Source organism: Amblyomma mixtum, chromosome 3 (genome assembly GCF_055824585.1).
Source record: "Amblyomma mixtum isolate Tamu chromosome 3, ASM5582458v1, whole genome shotgun sequence".
In the NCBI taxonomy this organism is placed as follows: Eukaryota; Metazoa; Arthropoda; class Arachnida; order Ixodida; family Ixodidae; genus Amblyomma; species Amblyomma mixtum.
The window spans coordinates 417,524,001-417,545,632 of record NC_143014.1 but is presented as its reverse complement, the minus strand read 5'-3'; the positions used below and the strand labels follow the sequence as shown (position 1 = coordinate 417,545,632).

The following is a 21,632-nucleotide window of genomic DNA, read 5'->3' as shown; positions in this document are numbered from 1 at the left end:
GGTGGGACTAAATGCATGTTTGTTACTCGCTATTGTATGGCGCAAGTTGCGCTATTTTTTTATTCTGGTTAATTGCATAATTAGTCGAGGTTAATTAACCAGCTTCGCATGCAACGAAGTGTGGCAAAATAAATTTATGCAGAAAGTCCAGGGATGGTCCGAAAAACATACGATTGAAAACTTTCTAGCTTTCCATTTATTAGGTATTAGGTTTTGCCGCTCACTGCAGATCCCCCGAAGTACAAAAAAATACCACCCGACAAGCCTGCTTGCACGCCGCGATTGCGCGACTCTCAAACGTTTCGCCTACAAACGAACTGATCGTTCAACTGGGGGCGCTGCCGCTTAAAACACGACAGGGCAGTGACGGAGACGTGGCTGTACGATTTGCGCCAGCCTAAGCGATAAGCATCTGCTTATCCTTATAATGAACCCCAGCGAGGGAAGCATGTCGCTGGCGTAAATGGCAGAACCAGTGTCCGCGTCGCTGCCCTGCCTTCCTTTAAGCGGAAGCACACCCGGCTAAATGTAGGACGTTTGTAGCTTTGCAATCGCGGTGCCCCAGCCGAAATGTCATGTGGTATTTTTTTGTATTTCGTGGGCATACACCGTTGAAACCGTTGAATCGGTACTTTGGGGATCGGTCTGTAACTTCTCAATTGGAATTTTTAGCCCAACTTCGTCGCTTGCGAAGTTGGTGAATTAAACTCAACTATATATGCAATTAAGCAGAATAAAAGAAGAGTTACTTCAGCCAGCCAAATGCTTGTGTTCGCGTCATCTTAGGGTGCCTAGGCATATTTATAAACCCTGGCTAAAATTAGCTGGAACGCCCTGTATTTGCTTTTCTTTTTTATATTGCGACCTTACTAAAACGATTTATGTACGTTCGGTGAAGTTCACGTAGCCGAAAAGAAAAAAAAAGTACGTTTCAGGCCGGTAAAGCATGCTATGTAGAACTCGCTGGGCGAGTTGGCGCGTAGCTTTCTTGGGGTGGCTTGCATCATGTCTGTTAGAAACATGCTCCTCGAGCACAGAAAGCACTGCTTCCATTTGATTCGGCACAGTCAAAGATTGTGAAAAGAGCACTTGCAAACTCGTGCCTAGATTCAGCCTGAACCAAATCATGCGAGCATGAAATGCATACCAGCTTTCATAATCAGATCACCAGGCTGCTTTCAACCGGTTTCCCCTGCTCGCTCATCACAGCGGTAGCCAAGAACCTTCTCCAGAAGATAAAGAAAGGCAAGCGTAGCTGTGACCTTGAACGCTTTCGGAGTACAAAGCCGTCAGTGGTTCGATACTTGCACAACATAGCCCACAATTTAAAAAATTGGCAAACAGGCATGGTGTTTCGGTGGTTTTTTCGGCCCCCCAAAAAGCTTGCTGGGTTATGCCCCAGGATCACCGAGGAACGAGCCCAGCGAAGCGCATGTATGTAAATGAAACATGCTGAACAGTATGTGAAATGTGATGTACCACGGGCGTGGTCTATCAAATCCAGCTCAAGTGTGGACGCGTGTGTGTCGGCAAAGCTGTATTTATTTATTTATTTAGTAAGGAACCCACAGCGCCGTGGCATTACAGTGTGTGTGTGTGTGGGGGGGGGGGGGGGCAATGTACAAAAAGAAAGCCCACATGACACCTCCGCTCGCAGGCAGAGTTACAAGCATAAAGCGTTCGCCATGTACATCTCACTTCAAAAGAACACATCACAATCGCATCACATCATTAAAGAACGAAAAAACGCATCATTTGATGTCACACTCACAACATCGCTCGGTAGTCTGTTCCATTCTCTAATGGTTTCCGAAAAAAAAAAGACATTTTAAAAAATTCAGTTTTTGCCGCGAATTCGCGGACTTTAAAAACATGGTCAACACGGTTGGATCTATAAAAAGGCTCCTGCACAAACCTTTCGCGTTCAACCCGAACAGTTGAATAATAAACAGCATGAAATAGCTTCAGACGCAACTTCTTTCGGCGCGTGTCAAGCAATTCCCAGTTGAGTGCATCCTTCGTACGCGATGCACTGTAACGAGCCCCGCGAGTGCCAGACACGAAACGAGAGGCAATGTTCTGCACCCTCTCCAACTTATCTTTATCTCTAGCAGTAGGCGGGTCCCAGACAGTGCACGTCCCAAACAGTGCGGGTCCCAGACAGTGCGGTTCCCAGACAGTGCACAGTACCTGCGTCAATGAACGATCAGGGGAGCATGCTCTTCCTATACGAAAAAGATAAGGGGCGAACTTGCCCGCCCATTGCATTTCATGCTCTGGTAGTGAGCCAATGTTCAAAGACATGAATATTCTGGGCAAGAGTAAAAACAAAATAGCCTGCGAACTTTTAGAAGCACTCCACATCAAAGAAAAAGGCGACAATTGTGTTAGCGATACCTCTGTCACCTTATCTGAGAGGGAAAGGAATTTTTTTCGTTGCTTTTTCTGACCTATGCATGCTTGACACGTCCTCCCCTTCTTTTTTCTTTCTTCTTCCCTCACCCCCTGCTTTATTGCGCCTGTGAATACTGCATATATATGCTGTTGTGGAAGCAATAAATTCAGTTGATAGTTTGCGCTCTATCATCTTCTGCTCTTTCCGTGTACGTTTTTAGTGTGCGCAACGCCATCCCAATAAAAAGTTGGAGACTTATCAATGTTAAACCCAGTGGATGCGAAGCAGCCTTCGTTTTGCATTCTTATTATTAACGTCCTTAGCGTTTGGAGGCATCTTGACCGCATACACGACCGGCGCAGAGACGCTGGCGCGGTTGCGGGCGCAGAGACTGACGCGACAGCGGGCGCGCGCCGATTCATCCCTGGTGTGACGTCACATATCACGTGATGCAGCGATGGTGGCGCCGCCGCCGCGTCGCACGCGACGGCGCGAACCGAAGCGTGGAGGCCTCCGCCGGGCGACGTCCGACGGCGCGATATGAGGCCCCATCTGCAGCCGGTGTGACGTCATCTCGTGACGCCACATCATGTGATCTCACTTCAAGGTCAATGGTGGCCACCGCCGGGCGTCCCGCGAAGGCCCGAAACCTACGTTAATATGCTTCGCATAAAAGACTGCTAGTCGACTGATAAGCATGGTAATGTATAGGGCATCTGTGCTCCGTGCACTGGGACAAAACCCACTCATGAGGCAGTGCATACTTTCAGCTTGCGAAACCGAGCGTGCTACTGCACACATTTATGTTGGTTCTTATTATGCCTGCAGTCCATTTCTGTGAGCATATAAGCTTCGCACTCACAAAGTCCGCGGAACAAATGTGATGTTACGTGTGAGCGGTGCTGAACCAACGTGTACCAGTGCGCTGTTTCATCGCGCATGCGGCATCGGAAGGCAGCAACTGTGCAAAAACTCCGTGATTTGTGGGCGCGATTTACAGATTGATGCCGAAATAACAAAGTGAAACGGCAAAACAGCTGAACAAAGAGGTACATTCTGTTGGCATTACAAGCCTGTCTCTTTCGACGCGATTAAGCATGCATCGTTCTCGACACATAAGCCGCACGGGGTCGAGCCCTCAACAACGTACACAGCAAGAACAGCGCATCACTTATTAAACCTCATTTTGAAGGAACCACACAGCTCAAACGGGGAGGGTCGACGAAGGACGAAGATACAAGCGCTGTACCCCGTCCACTGTACCACCTCGCGCTATGTTACCCTTTCAAAACGAACGCCGCTCCAGTAAACCAACTTGCCACCCGACTCATAAAACGCCTTGGCACTCGTTTACTGCAAAATGAGAGATAGCTGTAGTAGCGACAGCTTGGCTTGATATATATACATATAGCAACAACTTTATTTGTTAGCAAATAAAATGGTGGGTCTGCTGGGCCAATTCGGCCTCTCCAGCTGGCCGGCACTTGCAGTCTGTCGGCGACCTCTACACTGTCGTCGTCGCCCTGGACTGCACACTGGAGTCCGAACTGACAGGAACAGCTTCCCATTGTTCCCAGGAGATCTAACTAGATCTATAGCGGAGGCGGATCCTCCGAACAGTCCCAGATGATGTGGTCCCAGATTAAGTGGCAGGCTCGCCGCATAACTGACATAACGGGTTTACCAGATCGGGGAATATGTTGTAGTATGTCCACGGGTCCGGCTGCGACCGCGCCTCCAGCCATCGCCACGTGGTAGCCTGTTCTCTGCTGAGTGAATCGTGCGGAGGAGGCCAGCGCACTCATAGCTATCTGTAGCATTGCGTTATGGCCTGATACGAGCCCAGGGCCTCACTTCGGTGCGCTCCCGTGTCAGAAGCCTCCTCACCTACTCGGCTGACAAAACCTCGAGCGCAGCGGTGAGCGGCTTCTTTACCTGGATCGCCCTCATTGGCCGGGGCCCAGACTAGGTCCTCTTCGCTCCTGTTTTCGGTAACGTTTTTGAAGTTTTATTGGATGTGGCACAGATGTGTCCCCTCGCAAAATGGCAAAGGGCCACCTTTGAATCGCTAAGAATTATTTCGATATACCGTCGGTCATGGCGTCGAAGAATACTGGACTCGTCAACGCAGCGCCGTGCCGCGGTCGGTGCAACGAAGTCTGTGACCCACCTCGTATGCTGCGCCGAAGCGGTACTAACGGTTGTCGGTGCGCTCCAGGCTGCCCTAGCTGGAGTTCCTTATACTCGCTGTCTGTGAACCGCCGCAGGTGGACATCGGAGACCAGCGTGCACGGCCCTCGGTGGGTTGTTTGGCGGTGTTGCGACCCGGGTAGCATGGCCGGTGACCGGTGATTGGACGAGGAGTATGGGAGACTGGGTTTAGAGGAAGGTAACGAAAACTTTATACACTTATTTACATTATTTACAAAGCAGGACTGAGAATGGCTCTCAGTGGAAGGGCAACGTCTTCGTCAACCGTTGTCGACTGGAGCTAGCAGGCTTCTTTTGGCCACACTCACGGCCGAGTTAAATATCGTCCGGTTTCCCCAGATCCCTGGCTGGGGAATAATGGTCGACGAGCACTGTCCAATCCGATGGACCGAAGGGGACGTTCTTGTTACCGCCCACGGCTGGGCAGGTGCGAGCTTTTCCACTCTCTCTCGCAGTTCGTTCGATGAGAGGGGGAGTTGCCGCCTCATCCAGCCCTGCGGGAAAGGAATCTCCCGAAGTCCTCCAGCAGGTGAATAAACTTGCTTCCCCGCCGATTTCCCAGAACGCGAGTCGGGGCCACAGAATTCTTCAATTATCCGCCAGCGTGACCGGCGCCGGCCCGTAGCCTCCTCTGTGGTCGCCCGGACAATACCTCCGATCAAGGAATTTCGCTGGGGTTATTTCTGACAATGGCCCCTGGCATTCTTGCTACACTAATCCGCTGAGGCTCGGAGGGGCATTCCAAGCATCCCACTTCCCATGGTCGTCGCGGGGTTGTCGGCCTCGATGAATATTCATGGTTGCTACTGGTCTGGCCCACGTGGCTAGAAGTACGGTCACAACAGCGGGAAGCCTATCTCTCCGCAGGCGCTCTTGGGCGACGGCTATCCGCGCCGCAACTCGCCCTGTAGCCCGCTTCCACTTCGCAAAGTTCAGGCCGTGCATCGTACGGTCCTGCAAGGTGCGAGCGCGTGAAACTAATAATAGCAGCTATTCTTCATCGTGGTAATAAACTATTCCCATCTGGACAGTTATAGCGACCATGAAACGATAGTTATTGAGGTAAGGAAAAGCGCGTTATGTCAGTTATGCGGCGAGCCTGCCACTTTGGACCACATAATCTGGGACTGTTCGGAGGATCCGCCTCCGCTATAGATCTAGTTAGATCTCCTCAGAACAATGGGAAACTGTTCCCGTCAGTTGGGACTCCGGCGTGCAGTCCAGGGCGACGACGACAGTGTAGATGTCGCCGACAGACTACAACTGCCGGCCAGCTGGAGAGGCCGAATTGACCCTGCAGACCCGCCATTTTAATTGCTAACAAATAAGGTCACTTATATTTGAGAGAAGCCAAGAGCTACAGAAACCAAGGGGACACAGGTGATTTTTCAAATTATTTATTTTATTTTGTGGTGTTGATCAATTACGAATTTTACTGAATATGTTATCGCTTAAAGCTAATTGATTAGAAAAGGAGAAGAAAAAACAACCACATGCCGCCGGTAGGAACCGAACCCACGACCTCAACCAACCCCGAAAGCAGAAGATTTGACGGCCGTTGCCGTAGCTCAGAGGTAGAGCACCGGACGCGTATTTCGGTGGTCGTGGGTTCGGTCCCCACCGGCGGCATGTGGTTGTTTTTTCTTCTGCTTTTTTATTCAATAAGCTTTAAGCGATAACATATTCAGTAATATTCTAAATTGAAGCACACCACAAAATAAAATAAATAATTAAAAAGATCCCCTGTGTCCCTTAGTTTCTGTGGCTGTTGGCTTCTCTCATATTTATAACGAGCCCCTCATTCCCCTCGCTTGTTTGCTTAATTTCTTAGCGAGGGCGTCGGTTCTGGCTGCCTTGACGTCATAAGAAGCTTAAGAGAGTTCTCAGACAGCTTCCACCCTCGCCGTTCGATGACGTTCTACGTCACATCAGCGGTAACTCAGGACGTATTATGTCCGTAGATATTGGCGATGAAAAATGGTGCTTCTCCTCTTTCTTCCCCAACTCATACTCACCGACGCGCAAGAAAAGAAAAGTCCGAAGTGCACTCATGTCCGCGCTTCTTTGTGCGCGTGTGTGTGCACGCCTGTGTGTGTGTGCGCGTGTGCGTGAGTATGTTCGTTCGTGTGTGTGCGTGCGTGCGCGTGTGTTTGTGCGCGTGTGCATGTGCATGTGTGTGTGTGCCTGAGTGCGTGTGCGCCAGTGTGTGCTTGCCTGTGTGCGCGTGTGCTTGTGTTATTAACCCGGTACCCCATTCGTAAATGCGATGGCAGCTTGACCGCAATGTCGCCTGTCCGCCCGCGACGGAAGAGCAAGTTTTAGAAATTGAAATACAACCGCAGTTTGCGCGTTTTATGAACCGGCACCTTTCCACGTGGTTCGCGGTGGACAGCAACACGTGTATTAAGGCGTAAGCGTTTCTTGGCTCATGATTGACGTGGACGGAAGTTGCAGACAGAAGCCTGTGGACGGAAGTTTTCCGCCCGAACTGTCAATCGCAAGTTGTGTGATAGATAGATTGTGAAAGTTGAGTAAGCAGCAGTTGATAAGCAAGATATAAGTAATGAAATTGAAGACCCCCAAAATAAAAAAATAAATATGAATAAATGGTGATAATAAACAAAAAGGAAATATAAAAATAAAAATAACAAAAAACTAGAAAGGAAAGTAAAGATATAAATAAAGAGAAAAATAAAGGGTGAAAGCGAGGAAAGGGAATGGCTTTCGCATTTCCGCTTTTAAGCAGACTTAAGTGCAATCCTGTAATTTCTTGCCGAGCGTTTAACATGCGTGTTCAGAACGCTATCCTCCAGGTACTAATGGCCAGTGATGCTATTGTTTAGGACGCAGTGCAAGGAGGGAAAAGAAAAATTATGAGAACGGCTTTTGCGCGGTCTGGACCGATGTCCAGTCTGTAAAAACCACACCAGTGGTTTCTTACGGCACGGTGACAGGGCTTTTAACCGCTTTGCGGTATTTCTTGCTCAGATTCTGAGTGTCACCAGTCTGCAAACCCAATTGAAAGGTTTTTGAAATGTTTTGGACCAAAAACTTTTTACACAACAGCTTTGTGTAGTTACTGCAGAAAAGTTAACACAAAATACTACAAAACAACAGAAAAATTTGTCGTTACGAGAAAAGTGCAAAATATTTCGTATTTTTCCCACGATTCGGATGTTCATTGCCGACTGTGTCGTTTCATTGCCGTCAACGACTAACACTGAATCATTCGCGGCTTACGCTTTACATACAAAAAACTGCCTGCTGACTCTACTGTAGGAGCCAGAGCCTCGCTGAGTACAACTGTAACATATTATCAGCATGATGAAGTGCAATATTTTCAAGCAGTGCTGACTGCAGTCCGGCGAGAGGGAAACAGAGAGAATAGCTTCCAAACGAAACTTTTTGTTTGGGCTGACTTGCGCCTACAATGAACAGAATGACTTGGTGGTGGCGTGGAAAGAGAAATTTATTTTTTCTAATGTCAACAAAAAATACAAAAATACAAAGCAAAACTGCTGAACTCAAAGTTCTGATCTTTCAAGCACATGCGCAGTGCCGCTGCACTGCGCACGTCAGTAAGGCAGTAAGAAAGCCGACACTCGACCACCGCGCAGGACGATGAAGTATGTCGACCATTTGCGCAAAAACTCAGCCTCGCTCATTGACAGAGCGTCCACGCATTCTTGTTCAAAGAGGCGCGTGCGGAGGCGCTGCAACATTGGAAACATTGTTCTTTGCGCACGCCCATTTAAGGAAGCCACTCCACGCTGCCGCCACAAAACGAACATGCGCCGCCGCGGTGGCTCAGTGGTTATGGTGCTCGGCTGCTGACCCAAAAGACGCGGGTTCGATCCCGGCCGCGGCGGCTAGAATTTCTTAGTGGGAGAAATTCTAGAGGCCCGTGTACTGTGCGATGTCCGTGCACGTTAAAGAACCCCAGGTGGTCGAAATTTCCGGAGCCCTTCACTACGGCGTCTCTCATAGCCTCAGTCGCTTTGGGACGTTAAACCCCATAAAACAAACGAAACAAAACGAACATGCCGACACACAAGAGCATATTTTTAAACACTTCGGGTGAACTACTGCGCGCTTCCAGGCGGATGAAAAACATGCGAGACACTAATATCCAAAAGATGCGCGCAGCTACTCACTCAAACATTGCGTGCTGCGAAGTTTCAAGGACATCGCACTGCGGGCATCGGCCGGAGGCCGCCACGCCCCACGCCGCAAGGCGGCCTCTTGTGGGCAGGACCCGCCAGCCTAGCAGCCAGCCAAAGTCCCTGACATCTGCAGGAAGCGCAGCTGAGGTCAGTTGGCGCCAGCGTGCCCGTCTCGTTTTCTGGAGTTGTTCGCGGGTCAGCTCAGCGACCGTTAGTGCTTCACACATCCTGGAGGGCGTGGTTTCATCAACATCCAGATCGGGCACGCTGGCAGTCAACGACGCCAGTGTGCGATGCACGTTAACGAAAAATTCCGGCGGCTGCTCGGCTGCAGGCCCAACCATGTGTTGTGTAAAAAGCACGTTACGCGCTGTACCCAGAAAGTATGCGAGGAGTGTTCTCCCTGGATAGTCACGATTGCGTACAAGATATCGTACTCCTCGCAAGGCGAGCACATTACACATGGTGCGGATGCAAGGTATACTGAACCCACCCATGTAGGATGGAAGGCGCATAAACAACCGTGACACAAGTTCGGTTTTCTCCGCCCAAACGAAAGAGCCACAGGCCATGGTTAGCCTGCGAGCAAACGTACGCGGCGGATTTGCGACGCGGGCGACAAAAAAACATGCGGCTAGGACTGTGGACTTCTCTATATAGCTGCGCTCTGCTATTGAAATCCGAAAAGTTGACGCCACCGAGAGGCGTTTCTCAGCATTCGTGCGGAGGTTAGTCCATGTTTCGCGGGCTACTTCTCCGCTGGCGAGGAATACTACTCCCAGGACTTTCACTCCCTGCACCCTGCGTAGCAACTGGCGTGTTCGGTGGTCGTCGAGCAGAATGTCCGTCGCTCTCGGCCGCGCTCTCTTTAAAGGGATACTGAAGCAAAACCTTAAAATTGAACAAAAACACTGAAAATAGATTCTCAGAATGCGATTACGCCTAAATCTAGTCGTCACTGGCCGGCGTGACTGGCGCCCGGCCAGTCACGCGGGCCTCAAGTTCAGTCATGACAGCACTGACAACGCACAGTACACGGGCGTGTTTGTATTTTGCGTCCATCAAAATACAATCGGCGCGGCACGGATAGAGCCCGTGACCTTGGGATCAGCAGCCGAACGACAAAGCCACTGAGCCACCGTGGGAAGTGCTGTTCAGTTGTGTTGACATGTGGGGTTGAAAGAGTCAACGTTAAGGAAGTAGGTTGGTTGGTTTATGGGGTTTAACGTCCCAAAGCGACTAAGGCTATGAGAGACGCCGTAGTGGAGGGCTCCGGAAATTTCGACCACCTGGGGTTCTTTAACGTGCACTGACATCGCACAGTACACGGGCCTCGAATTTCTCCTCCAAAGAAATTCAGCCGCCGCGGCCGGGATCGAACCCGCGTCTTTCGGGCCAGCAGCTGAGCACCATAGCCACTGAGCCACCGCGGCGGCTTAAGGAAGTAGGTAATTTCCTTTCATTGCTAAAAGTTAACGAGCTTACATCTTTTGTCAACATCGCAGAACTTAGCAAATACTGACAGTGGCAAACAGACAATTTTCCGGTCGCTAGTGCACCAGTAACAAAAAAAGGAAAGGGAAACGCGGAATGAGATCTCTGTTTCGAAAAGGTCGCAATGTGCAGCAGCGAGTTACTGCAAATAAGATCAACTTATGCGCAAAAAAAAAGAAAAAGAATCATCGATTCGTGTTTGCGAAATGGTTTATTTAAGAATAAAGTCTGGCTAGTTGATGCTTTTGATTCACAGACTGCGACATATTACTAGTGCTAAAACACACACAAAGACAGCGAGCAGAAAGAGCGTCGCGCGTCTGTCCTGTGTTTTTCTGCTCGATGTTCTTTGCGTGTATTTTAAAGCTTGTATTATGTCGCGGTCTGTGAGTGCTTAATTTGTGGCAAAGAACGCCATTTGAACCGTTGCACTTCTGCTTCGAAGCTTACATCAGCCCATCGAAAAAGGAGATGACAGCAAAATTACCATGTTATGCTCTACACAGCAAAGATTATCATAAAAATTCGAGCGGACTATACCCAAACAACATACCGGCTTCGTATCCTATAGGATTTTCTTTTCTACACCGAATTGTACGCAGCGGTCAACCAGTGAGATGCGCGCTCAGTTCCCATTCCAGAGATCCTGAGTACGATTACTGCTATATTCATGCCTGGCAGTTCCTGTTTCGTTTACGGTCAGAGTCATGCACGGAGCCACCCAGGCAAATCAAATTTCACGACAGGAGTGGCAGTCAGTCCTGAACGTCTGTTTGAAGAGCGCCCATATTTGAATATTCCGCTTCATCAGTGATTACGTTTCCACGACGGCCGTAGTTGACCTCGCGAACAAAGTGACATGCATAGAGAGCCTTACGCATCGCTCTTTCTTTGTTAGCGTTACACGCAGCGACCGAAGGCGTATCGGTTGTGGAACGGATGACTCTCGCTTCGCTAAGCGCCGCCATGTTTCCACGCCTTGAGAGGGGCAGACTGGGGACCGCTAAGGAGCTAGGTAGAAGCCCCACTAGACTAGCGAAAATTCTCCCGCTTTTTAGTTATTTCAGTGCAAAAGTAAATTAAGCCACGCTTTGTGCAACCAGCAGAAAGGTTTCTCGGCCCCATCGACAGCGCAAGGGTCCTTGTGCACTCGAAAACGCGTCGTGCGCTGAACCGACGAACTAGTTAAGACGGCGACAAGCGGCTCGCAGCCGACGCGCTAATACAGCGGGCGACAACGAGGCTATGCTCGGAGGCTGGATGGCGAATACTCGTGCCGAAAGCTACGCGCTGGGACGTTCGCCTTTCATTCCGGCTCGGCGGTGCACTACGCTTTGCAGCTGAGTGGAGGGGCGAGCAGAACTTTTTGCATGTATGCGTGGAGTTTAGACGAGCCCATGGAACCTTCATAGTTCATTCGGAGTCTCCACGTTGAAAAGGGTAGAATCCTGTATCACTATCACCTTCCTATTTTTTACACTTGCATAAAGTAAAGTTTTGTATAACAAAGTACGCAGCAGTTATACCTGTTCTCACAACTTGGAAGCTAATGGAAAGACCAAATTGAGTTGAGGAGAGCTGTCGCGATGGCTCAGTGGTTATTGCGCTCGTCTGCTAACCCGAACGACGGGCGTTCGATCCCGGCTTTGGCGGTCGAATTTCGATGAAGGCGAATCTCTAGAGGCCCATTTACTGTGCGATGGCAGCGAACGTTAGATCCCCAGTTGGTCGAAAGTTCCGGAAACCTTCACTGGCGTCCCTCGTAGACTGAACCGCTTTGGGACGTTAAACCCCATATAAACCAAAACAATGAGTTGAGTACAGCGCAGCGAACTATGGCAGAAAAGATGATAGAAGTCAAGTTGAGTAACCACTTGAGCCATGCGTGCCGACGCCGCCGACGCTCCAAGGTTCGCGGGAAGCGCTGCCGGCCCAGACGAACTGGAAGGCGCGCACCGCAACATCCGCTCTCGAGTAAACCCGAGTCGCAGCGACGTTCGCCGGAATGTGCGGCTGGCCCAGTTGCTTGCGTCTACCCTTGACCGCCGCCGACGCATTCGAAGGGGAACTCGTGCAGGTTCCACTGACGCACGTCGCGTTGAGGAGCGCAACAATAGTTGTAAGGTTAAAAAGGAAAAGTACAAAGTGGATTAGGGAACTAACGCTAGTTAGTGATATCCTAGTCGATATCTAAAAAAGAAGAAATGGGCAAGTCAGGCCATGCGTTGCGAAGGCAAGGTAACCGATGGTCCTTAAATGACGGAGTGGAATCCAAGAGAGGGCAGGCGTGGCGAGGGGCTGTGGAGTGCGAGGTTGGGTGTTGAGATTAGGAAGTCCGCGCGGTAAGATGGCCGTAGTTGGCATAGCAGGTGGTTAATGGAAGGCTATGGGAGAGTCCCTTCAGCGCACGAAGTTAAGCTGATGATGGTGGTAGTGAAAGGAATCTACGGAGTTGTAACTTTTGTAAAACGCATAATGTTTGCGCCACCACGTTTATACCGAACGACAGCTTAATTCATTTGAGAACAGTCTGAACCCTAGCAGTGCAAACTTATTGAATTAGCGCTCTGGCCAAAGTACTTCGCGCTTGAAACAGGAATATTTAAAGAGTCCTTCCTAGAAACATTATTACTCTAGCTCTCAGACTATTGTTAACACCCGAACAAAATTTTTTGACGGCTTGATGTTCAACAAGTATGACAATTTCACCAAAATGTGCTTTCCGAAGTTCGCTGTGGTGTCAGGCTGAAAGGCTAGCTAGCGGCAAAAAAAAAAAAAAACGTCTTGTGGGTGTGGCACGATGGTAGTCATTTGCACACGCGCACTCTGAACTTCTGCATGAACTTCTGACGCATAGGCAGTTAGTGCTGCATTTTCATTACCACACAATTATGAGTCATCACCCCTCAGAGCGTGAAGGTGTATTCATGCTTTCTGTTGTGCTTTGAGTCTCTTTGGCGAAATATCAGGATAAAGCACTCCGACGTGAATAGCGGTTCTCACGATGTGGCCGCATTTGGATACAAATTAAGATCTCTACTGACCGCCACACGGAAATTCGTCATGAGTAAAGGTAGTGGACTGTTGAAGGTTCTTTAAAGCTGAACAAAAGGCGCACCACCAGATGAAATTATCAGCTCCAGAATATTGATGCCTCTTGTTTGTTTGATATAGGCAAACATAAAAAGAACTGTTTTCGTTTACTATTGTGATTGGCCACCAGAGTAATGCACGACTCTATCGACCATGGCCCATTGTTACCAACTACTGTTTCCTGTAAAATTAGGATTTATTCGCTGAATTTACGGCGTTTTTATGTTCTAAATAAATTGTGCGTTCAGTGGTGTTTGTGGTAACGGTTGAAAAAAAATGCTAGCGTTGAAGGGCATGTGTTGCGCAAGGATTAAGAAGTACCGTTCCAAAATAAAGTGTCCTGTGCCGGGAAGAGCCGCAGAAGCGAACACGATTCATCCACACTCATCATCTTCTTGTCCCATTTGCTTACCAGGCTCAATATTGTGTGGCCGTGAATAGGCCGCGTTGCCCTTTTTGCGCGCTATCGTTGTCGCCTGGTTTGAGTTGTGTGTCATGTATTTTCGCACTGTGGCCGAGCGCAACCCGTTTGCTTCTGTTCACTGCAACGGTAGCCGCCCTGAAAGCAAGGGCTTACGAACCGTAAAATTCGGCCAAATAAATGCGCATGTAATCAAGAAGGTGGACTGAGGACGATCGGTCAAGGAAGAGAGAAAAAATGCCAACAACCCGCCTTTTGTTCCTACTGTGAGGCGTCTGCCACAATGAGTACATGAGAGTTAAAGCGCATCAAGTAATCCTGTAATAAACCACTGAGCAAATGGAAAGGAATTAATTTTGCATGTTTTGGAAACATGTCATCAAAGACAATCTGAATAGACGTAGAATTGGTGCACACCGGAAGTATGTCCGAAGTGCATACATTTAAGTCGTTAAGGAGAGATTGCACAAATCCGTGGAGTATCGAAACGAGACCAACTATCGTTGAAAAATGGCCTAGGCTTACGAAGAAATATCAAATTTGGGGCATGAAGCGACAAATCGCACATTTTTACAAAGGTTTGGACTGTTCAGAGCCAAAATCTTGAATGCAAGGATGGAATATACGTGCTTCCAGGTACAAAACGGAATTAGCGACAAATTTTGGAAGACCTGGACAGAGGCGCAACCCCTCCCGCTCCAAGATAAGAAGGCGGCGAAGTTTATACGCAGGCGGCACAGAGAATAAGACACAGCCGAACTCCAGTACTGGGCGGAAATACATTCTATAACCCACCAGAAGCGAGTGCCTTCTCATGCCGGAACGAACGTTGCTCAGCCTGAGCAGCATACCGACTGCTCGGACTCCTTTCGCAATGTGATCTTTATGCGCCCACTAGGAAAGTGAACGATGATAAATTACTCCGATGTGTTTTATACTTTGCACTTGACGAATAAGATGGCGCCGCTAAACAAAGGAGATATTAACTAGATAAGGGAGCGGAATAACCAATAAAGAACATTTAGTGACATTAAGGGACAGGTTAATGTTCCCTAAACATTGGTCTAGGACATTGAGGTAAGACTGTAAAGACTAGCACAGAGAGTATATGTCACGCTCGGAGGCAAAAAACGCGATGTCAACTGCATATACATAGGTTGAAACCTTATAACTGCAGGGAATACTCCTTAGTAAGATGTTTAAAAGTAGAGGGGACAGGACCGCACCTTGGAGCACACCTCTCGCTTGTCGAAATCTGCTTGAGGAAACATTTCAGTTCAGTTCAGTTCAGTGCATTTATTTCAGTCATGTACAATGGCTGAGGAGAAAGGAAAAAAAGCCTGACAAAGCTCCCATCTCCCGTAGCGGCTTGGCACAGCGATGACAGACAGCAGTAAAACAATAACAAGAGAATGCATGAAATAACAAATATGTACAATATCTTCATAACAGATCACCAGAATAGTCTCTGTACTGTTACATCCACGCAAATGATAGTTTAATGACAGCACATGGATACTTTGTTTATTATAGAGTTGAATATCATTCGTTCTTTTGTAAGAACATATTTCCGACAGCGTTATATGAAACGGAAAGAATGGATAGATTAGTGAAAGTGTTTCTATTGAGGAAAGACAGTAACACATACCTGAGAGTTTGAAAACCGTAATTTGTGCGTGGACAAGATACATACCAATATTCGTAGTGTCGTGTGTTGTGAACTGCGGTATTTTCCCTGTAGATTCGCAAGGTGAGCAAAAAATGTGGCGTCACTATGTACCTGAGATTTGTACTGCTGAATTACACGGTACTGATGAATAACCCTTGCATCCATAATGCGGTATTTTGCAAATAGAGCACTCGTATGTGCTAAGTATGTAGCACCCGCAATAACTCTGACTGCATATTTTTGTAATGCTAAAACCTTCTGAATATTAGTTTGCGTCGTTGTACCCCAAACCAAATGACAATATTTAACATGAGAGTCAAAGCGGGCATGATACATAACAAGTTTTGTCCTAGTAGGTATCATGCACTTTAACCTTCTGAGTATGCCGACAACGCCAGCTAGCTTACTCTCCATTTGCTCGATGTGGTAGTCCTATAACATAAATTCATTGAAGTGAACGCCAAGTGTTTTTATGACATTAGTTATTTCTATCATATTACCACCCAATACTAAATCTGTATGTACAGCCCATTTGACATTTTTAGCTCTAAAAATATCGCCTTTGTTTTACGTGTGTTTATTAGTAGGGAATTTTTTTCAGACCATGAGTTAAGTTTAATCAACACGCTGTTAGCCTTTTCTACTATATCATTCGCGCTGGTGCCGGACAGAAATAAATTAGTGTCTTCAGCGTAAATTACGTATTCTGTTTCGGAGTCAATCTATACTAAATCATTAATATATACATTAAATAATAAGGGACCAAGGATACTTTCTTGAGGTACCCCATGCTTTATTTTATTATAAGTAGAGCGATGATTATCTATAGAAACGTACTGATATCGGTCAGTTAAATAGCTGGTGATAAGAGATAGTGCCTTGTTCCGGACACCGTATGCAGAAAGTTTCAGAAGAGTTTCGTGATGAATCCTATCGAAGGCTTTGGAGAAGTCTATGTATATTCCAAGGGTTATTTGTTTACATTCAATGTTATTTAGGATTATTTCTTTTTGCTTCAGGAGAGCCATTTCAGTAGAGGACTTAGGTCTAAATCCAAACTGTCTTGGAGTTATCACGTTGTATTTTTCAAGAAAATTGGGAAGTCGTAAATGAATTGCTTTTTCCAAGCCCTTAGAAAAAAAATAGGCAATATTGACACTGGTCTATAATTACCAAGATCGTTTTTCGAACCACCTTTATAGAGAACAACTACTTTTGCTATTTTCATGTCCGAAGGGAAAATGCCGGTAGTCAAAGACAAGTTATAAATATAAGTTAAAATTGGGAAGATAATGTCCAAGACGTACATAACAGGTTTCATTTTCAGTCCAAAAGCATCTTCACTGTTTGTATTGTTCATGCCTTTATATATATTAAGCACCTCAATTTCGTCCCAACATGTTATAAAAGCACGAGCTGATGGGCGAGTTGGTTATTCATTGTTTGATTGAAGCAGCGCAAGGCCGAAAGCCAAAGAAGAGAGTAGAGAAGGATCAGCGCTGTGTTGTCCGTGTCTTTCTCTGCTCTCTTTGGCTTTTGGCCTTGCGCTGCTTCAATCAAACAATGTTATAAAAATACTGTTACTTGTATGATTAGTAATGTAATCCAATGACATATTGTTGTGTTCACTATCAACAAGTCCACTGAAATAGCTATTAAACTTATTTGCGAGTGCGAGTCCGCTATAACTAATGCCTTCCATTGTAACACTGTCAGTTGCATTTGTAGAGTTAGGGTTCAAGACTCGATTCAACCTATTCCAAACTTTTTTTGATCCGTCAAACCAGCGAACATGTTAAGGTGATAAGCATTCCTCGCTTTTCTTAAAATTAAGTTCAGGTTGTTTCGGTACCTCTTGAACGTCGCTTACGATTCTGGACTGCGACTTTGTAAGAATTTCTGATCGAGGGAATTTTTCCTGGCAATCATTCGAAGAATACTCGAGGTAATCCAGGCTTTACGAGCTCGTTTTGGTTTCTTTACATCTTTGTACGGAAAACTGTTACGATATATACAAGCGAATATCTTCAGAAAACAACTAAACGCTATGTCAGCAGTCAATGCAGCAAAAACTGGTTCCCAGTTGAAGTTCATTATTTTGCGTCGAAATGTTTCTAACGTCGTTGAGGTGATCTGCTGTATTTTTACATTTGTTTGTTTACAGTTTGATTTTAATACAGGCACACTATTACATACGATGTAAACAGGCAGGTGGTCACTAATAGCATAATTAATAACCCCAGTTGAGAGCACATTAGTTGCGTTATTTGTAATCAGCAAATCAAGAAGTGTTGCCGTAGTGGGTGTTATGCGTGTAGGTAATGCCACAACGTTTACAAGACAATATGATTCCATTAGTAATAATAGTCGTGACTTTCTGGGTGTATTTTCATGCATATCGGCATTGAAATCACCACCTATATATGCAGTGTAATTATATTCAGTGGCAAATTGAAAAACATGCTCCATATATTGAAAATGTTCTCAACACAACCATTTGGGGGGCGATACACAACAGTGAAGAGGGACTTATTGCTACAAACTGAGAGCACCTCATAATCAGGTGCAACCGAAGTAATCTCATCAACCCTTTCACACTTAACACTATCAAGCACAAACGAAGAAACGCCTCCACCTCTTCTGCTTGTTCTGTTTAGGAAGTAAGACTGGTAGTTGAGTAGCTCAGGATAATCAACTTTGTCTTTGACCCATGTCTCAGTAAGCATTACCACAGAGAACATGAATTTAATCTGTTCAAGGAATGCACGTAACATGTCATGTTTATCGCGAACAGGCTGAATATTCAAACATAGCACTGAAAAATGGTTAGGCTGACCCTGAACCTCATTATTATTATCATTCGGAGAGAGGTATCACCCATATAGAAGGAACTGATTACAATCAAGAGCAGTGACTCACTCCAACAGCTTCCTCAAATCGTCATCGCATCGAATCACGTGTGCCAGTTCCCCGTTCGCCTTTCGTACAAGCACTTTGTTGTTCCGGTGCCAGGTATACTTGTAGGCATTCGCATCAGCCCATTTCTTCGCAGAATCGAGAAGCGTTCTGTTCAACCGAGTCAGGTTTTCTATGATAGAGACCTCAGAGTCAGACGTTCTGAGTGATTTGCCTTTCAAAAACCATTGATCTCTGAGCTTCTGGGAAGGAAACGAACTAGCACACCTGGAACTTTGCCTTGTTTCGCGGGAAGCCTGTGTACGGCATCCACATCGCCCTCACACAGCTCAGGAAGCTCAATTGAGTGGGCCACATCTTTAACTTTTTCAAGCAAATTCTCGCCATCTTACTCCGAAATGCCATGGAATACCAAATTTTGTCGTCTACTCCTCCACTCCAAATCGTTCACAGTGACCTTCAGATGATTCACTTCCTCAATGTTGCTACAACTTTCAAGGACAACAACTCGCTTTCGAAGTTCCTTAATCTCTGCCTCTTGTCTGGCCATTGTTTTTAACACTTCATCATATTTCCCTGACATTATATTGATCGACTTGTCAATACTGTCAACGTTTTCTGGAAGATGTTCAAGTTTCTCAAGTCTCGCAAGGATAGCACTAAGAATGACAGGTATATTGACTTCGTCTCGCTCCTTGCCGCCTCCCGCCCCTCTCAGGCGTGACGAATAGCATGTGCCACATTTCCAGACCTCGAAAAAGCCTCAGCCTTTCCCTTCGCAGCAGCTTCTGACACCCCAGAGCATTGCGGTTCTGGAATATCATTGGCGTGAAGTTCTAGAGGCTCTCTTAGATTGCACTCTGCATCATCTTAACCATGCACTGCAATTCCATGGCACGCAAAGTACTGCAATCAAGATGATGTCGCTATCAGTGCTTTCCTTGCGTGTTTCATATCCTTTTGCTTCCCAATTACACAAGCAGATGCTACGTTCACCCCCGCTTTGATAGCTGCGGGTCCGCTCATGGCTGCATTATGCAGATTGGAGCCATCATGACTCTTAAATCTTATAAGAGTTTTCTTGCAGTTACGAAAACTAATCTTCAGAAACATCAATTGAGAGTCCTTATCCTTGGAAGTATTTAGCCGAAATATGCTCATAGCACAAGCAGCGCGACAGGTCCCACAGAATACCTTCTCCACTGACGCGTCATAAACAGCCATTCGCACGCCTTTTTCCAGGTTGGTTGTTAATGTCGCCCTGTTGTGCTTTAGCAATAAGCGGCTGCATCCTCACGAGCAGTTTGCATGCGTGCGTTAGCAGTGGTTACAGTGAGAGATGTCGAGCCTGGGCAGCTAAGGCAAACCTCGGTATGTTGAGACGAGCTCGTTGAAGGTCCCGCGCAGGGTGAACTGGGTGTCCTTTCGTCGCTCTCTTCGGGAGGTTTGTCCTTCCTGACGAGATATCTGTCCATTGTTCACTGTTTTTCACGACTTCCTGAATATGCAATACCCAGAAGGAAATGAGCGCCGAAAGCGACACAAAAAAAAAAGAAACACCGATCGCTTATTTCTGCTAAGTACCGCTGTCTGTACGGACATTGAACAAAGAGTTCACTCCCAATGTTAGCGTTGGCATAGCTTTCAGTCAGCAAAGCAGAAGCGACGTCATTCATCCACGGAATAAGCAGCAGTCGCTTGTCGGTTCTCAACTATTCCGACAGGCCCAGCTTTACAGAACATGTGCTACTTGAGCCACCTACCGGCTAGTGGTAACGAGAGAACCCCAGCCCCCCCCTTCGGAGTCGGATGACCACCATCATCCGCCAGCTGCGAACGAAACTGGTCACGTTTCGCAAACTTGTCTACAAAGCTTCGCTACAGGCTTTCAGGAGAATTTGCTCGAAAGCTTGTGCTTGTACAGTCGAACGTACCTGTGGACATAACTTCAGTCCATGCTGCTGCGTGTAGTGCTGCATCCAGCGACAGTGAGTCCGAGTCCGAAAGCAACTGGCTTATAGGTCAGCTTTCATGTTCTGTTTCTCGGTGGAAAAAACAAAGTTCGTTTCACAAACATGACATTTATATGTGCATACTAGCCTGAACTTCGGAGCATTTTTACTCTATGTTTTTGCCGTGTTTAGCAAAATTTACAATTTTTCATGAAAGAAGGCCTGAAAAAAGTTTTTTTTTTCAAGCCATTCAAAATTTCCTTAAATTCCAGGCAGAACGTCCGAAATGCTTTGGCATCAGCTACTGCGCCGTGCATTTGCGATTGAAGTTCACTTTTCGCTTCTTAAAACAATCATAGCTTCAGGATGCTACGGACGGAGAAAAAGTTTAATCTAGTTGTCGTAACGCTGACAGCTTATCCTGGCGAAAGTAGAGCTACGACTTGAAAGCTATTGCTACCTGGCCGTTTCAAAAAATGCCTTCTGGGTAAGTTTTACCATGCCTTCTGTATTTCATTCTCCCATTTTACTGAGCATGACTGAACCGCAAACCAACATAGCATAACTTCTTACTAACTACATATACCATCTGATTACATATTTCCCCAAAGCAGTTTCAGTGCCTCTTTCGGTATGTTTCAGCGTTGTCGTTAAAAGACCAAAATGATTCGAACAAGCCACCACAGCCTTTCGTCGCAATGCCAACGCCGATGTACCACACTCTCTGTGGCTTTTTTAAAACCATGCGCCTGCAGTTGCTCCATGATGAACAGCGCCATAGTGAGCAGTGCCACGAACGCCGCGCTCTATGACGCGTCCATACCTGGTCGGCAGCCTTATGATCATGAGTCATGAGAGATGCAGAGCGCCGCCTCACGAAGAAAAACAGAACGTTTCAAAAAATTGGCTGTGGTTTAGCTCTGGTTAAGCCTTGTCGAGTAGTGACAGCTACAGACCCCTGGCTGCGCTTAGGTTTCGCTTGTAGTTAGACATGTTACTAAGCTTAGTGGTTTTCCACTAGACTAAGAAAGGAGAGACATTGTGGTCAACCAACGCATAAAACTTGACTGAGGGCGCAGCGAACGCCCAATGGCAGGAGCGGTGGCCGCGCGGCAACTGCGAAGAGCCGAGAGCTGGAAAATCGAGGGCCGTGGTGTGACGTCACAGTAAGGCCTCAGCTCGATCTGCGGCGACGGCGAAGAGGTGAAAACCTGGCGTAACGTAGCTATCGCTACGAAATTCTCTTTGTCGCCTTTCTCTCGTCAGGCGCCACTCAGATGGCACACTCCCCCACAGGAGTAGAGCAGGCGCGAAGGCT

The 21,632-nt window shown here is 47.0% G+C and overlaps 1 protein-coding gene across 2 annotated transcripts in view; it reads left to right on the top strand.

The window, feature by feature from the left end:
• Positions 1-21,632, top strand: part of LOC149357780 (uncharacterized) — a 78,178-nt gene that overhangs the window by 27,557 nt on the left and 28,989 nt on the right. The window contains exon 4 of one of the 2 annotated variants that reach the window (XR_016291888.1): positions 4,663-4,784. The exons of the other annotated variant lie outside the window; for it this stretch is intronic. The gene's annotated coding sequence lies outside the window, so the exon portion shown is untranslated. The remainder of the gene's footprint in view (positions 1-4,662; positions 4,785-21,632) is intronic. 2 annotated transcript variants of the gene reach the window in all.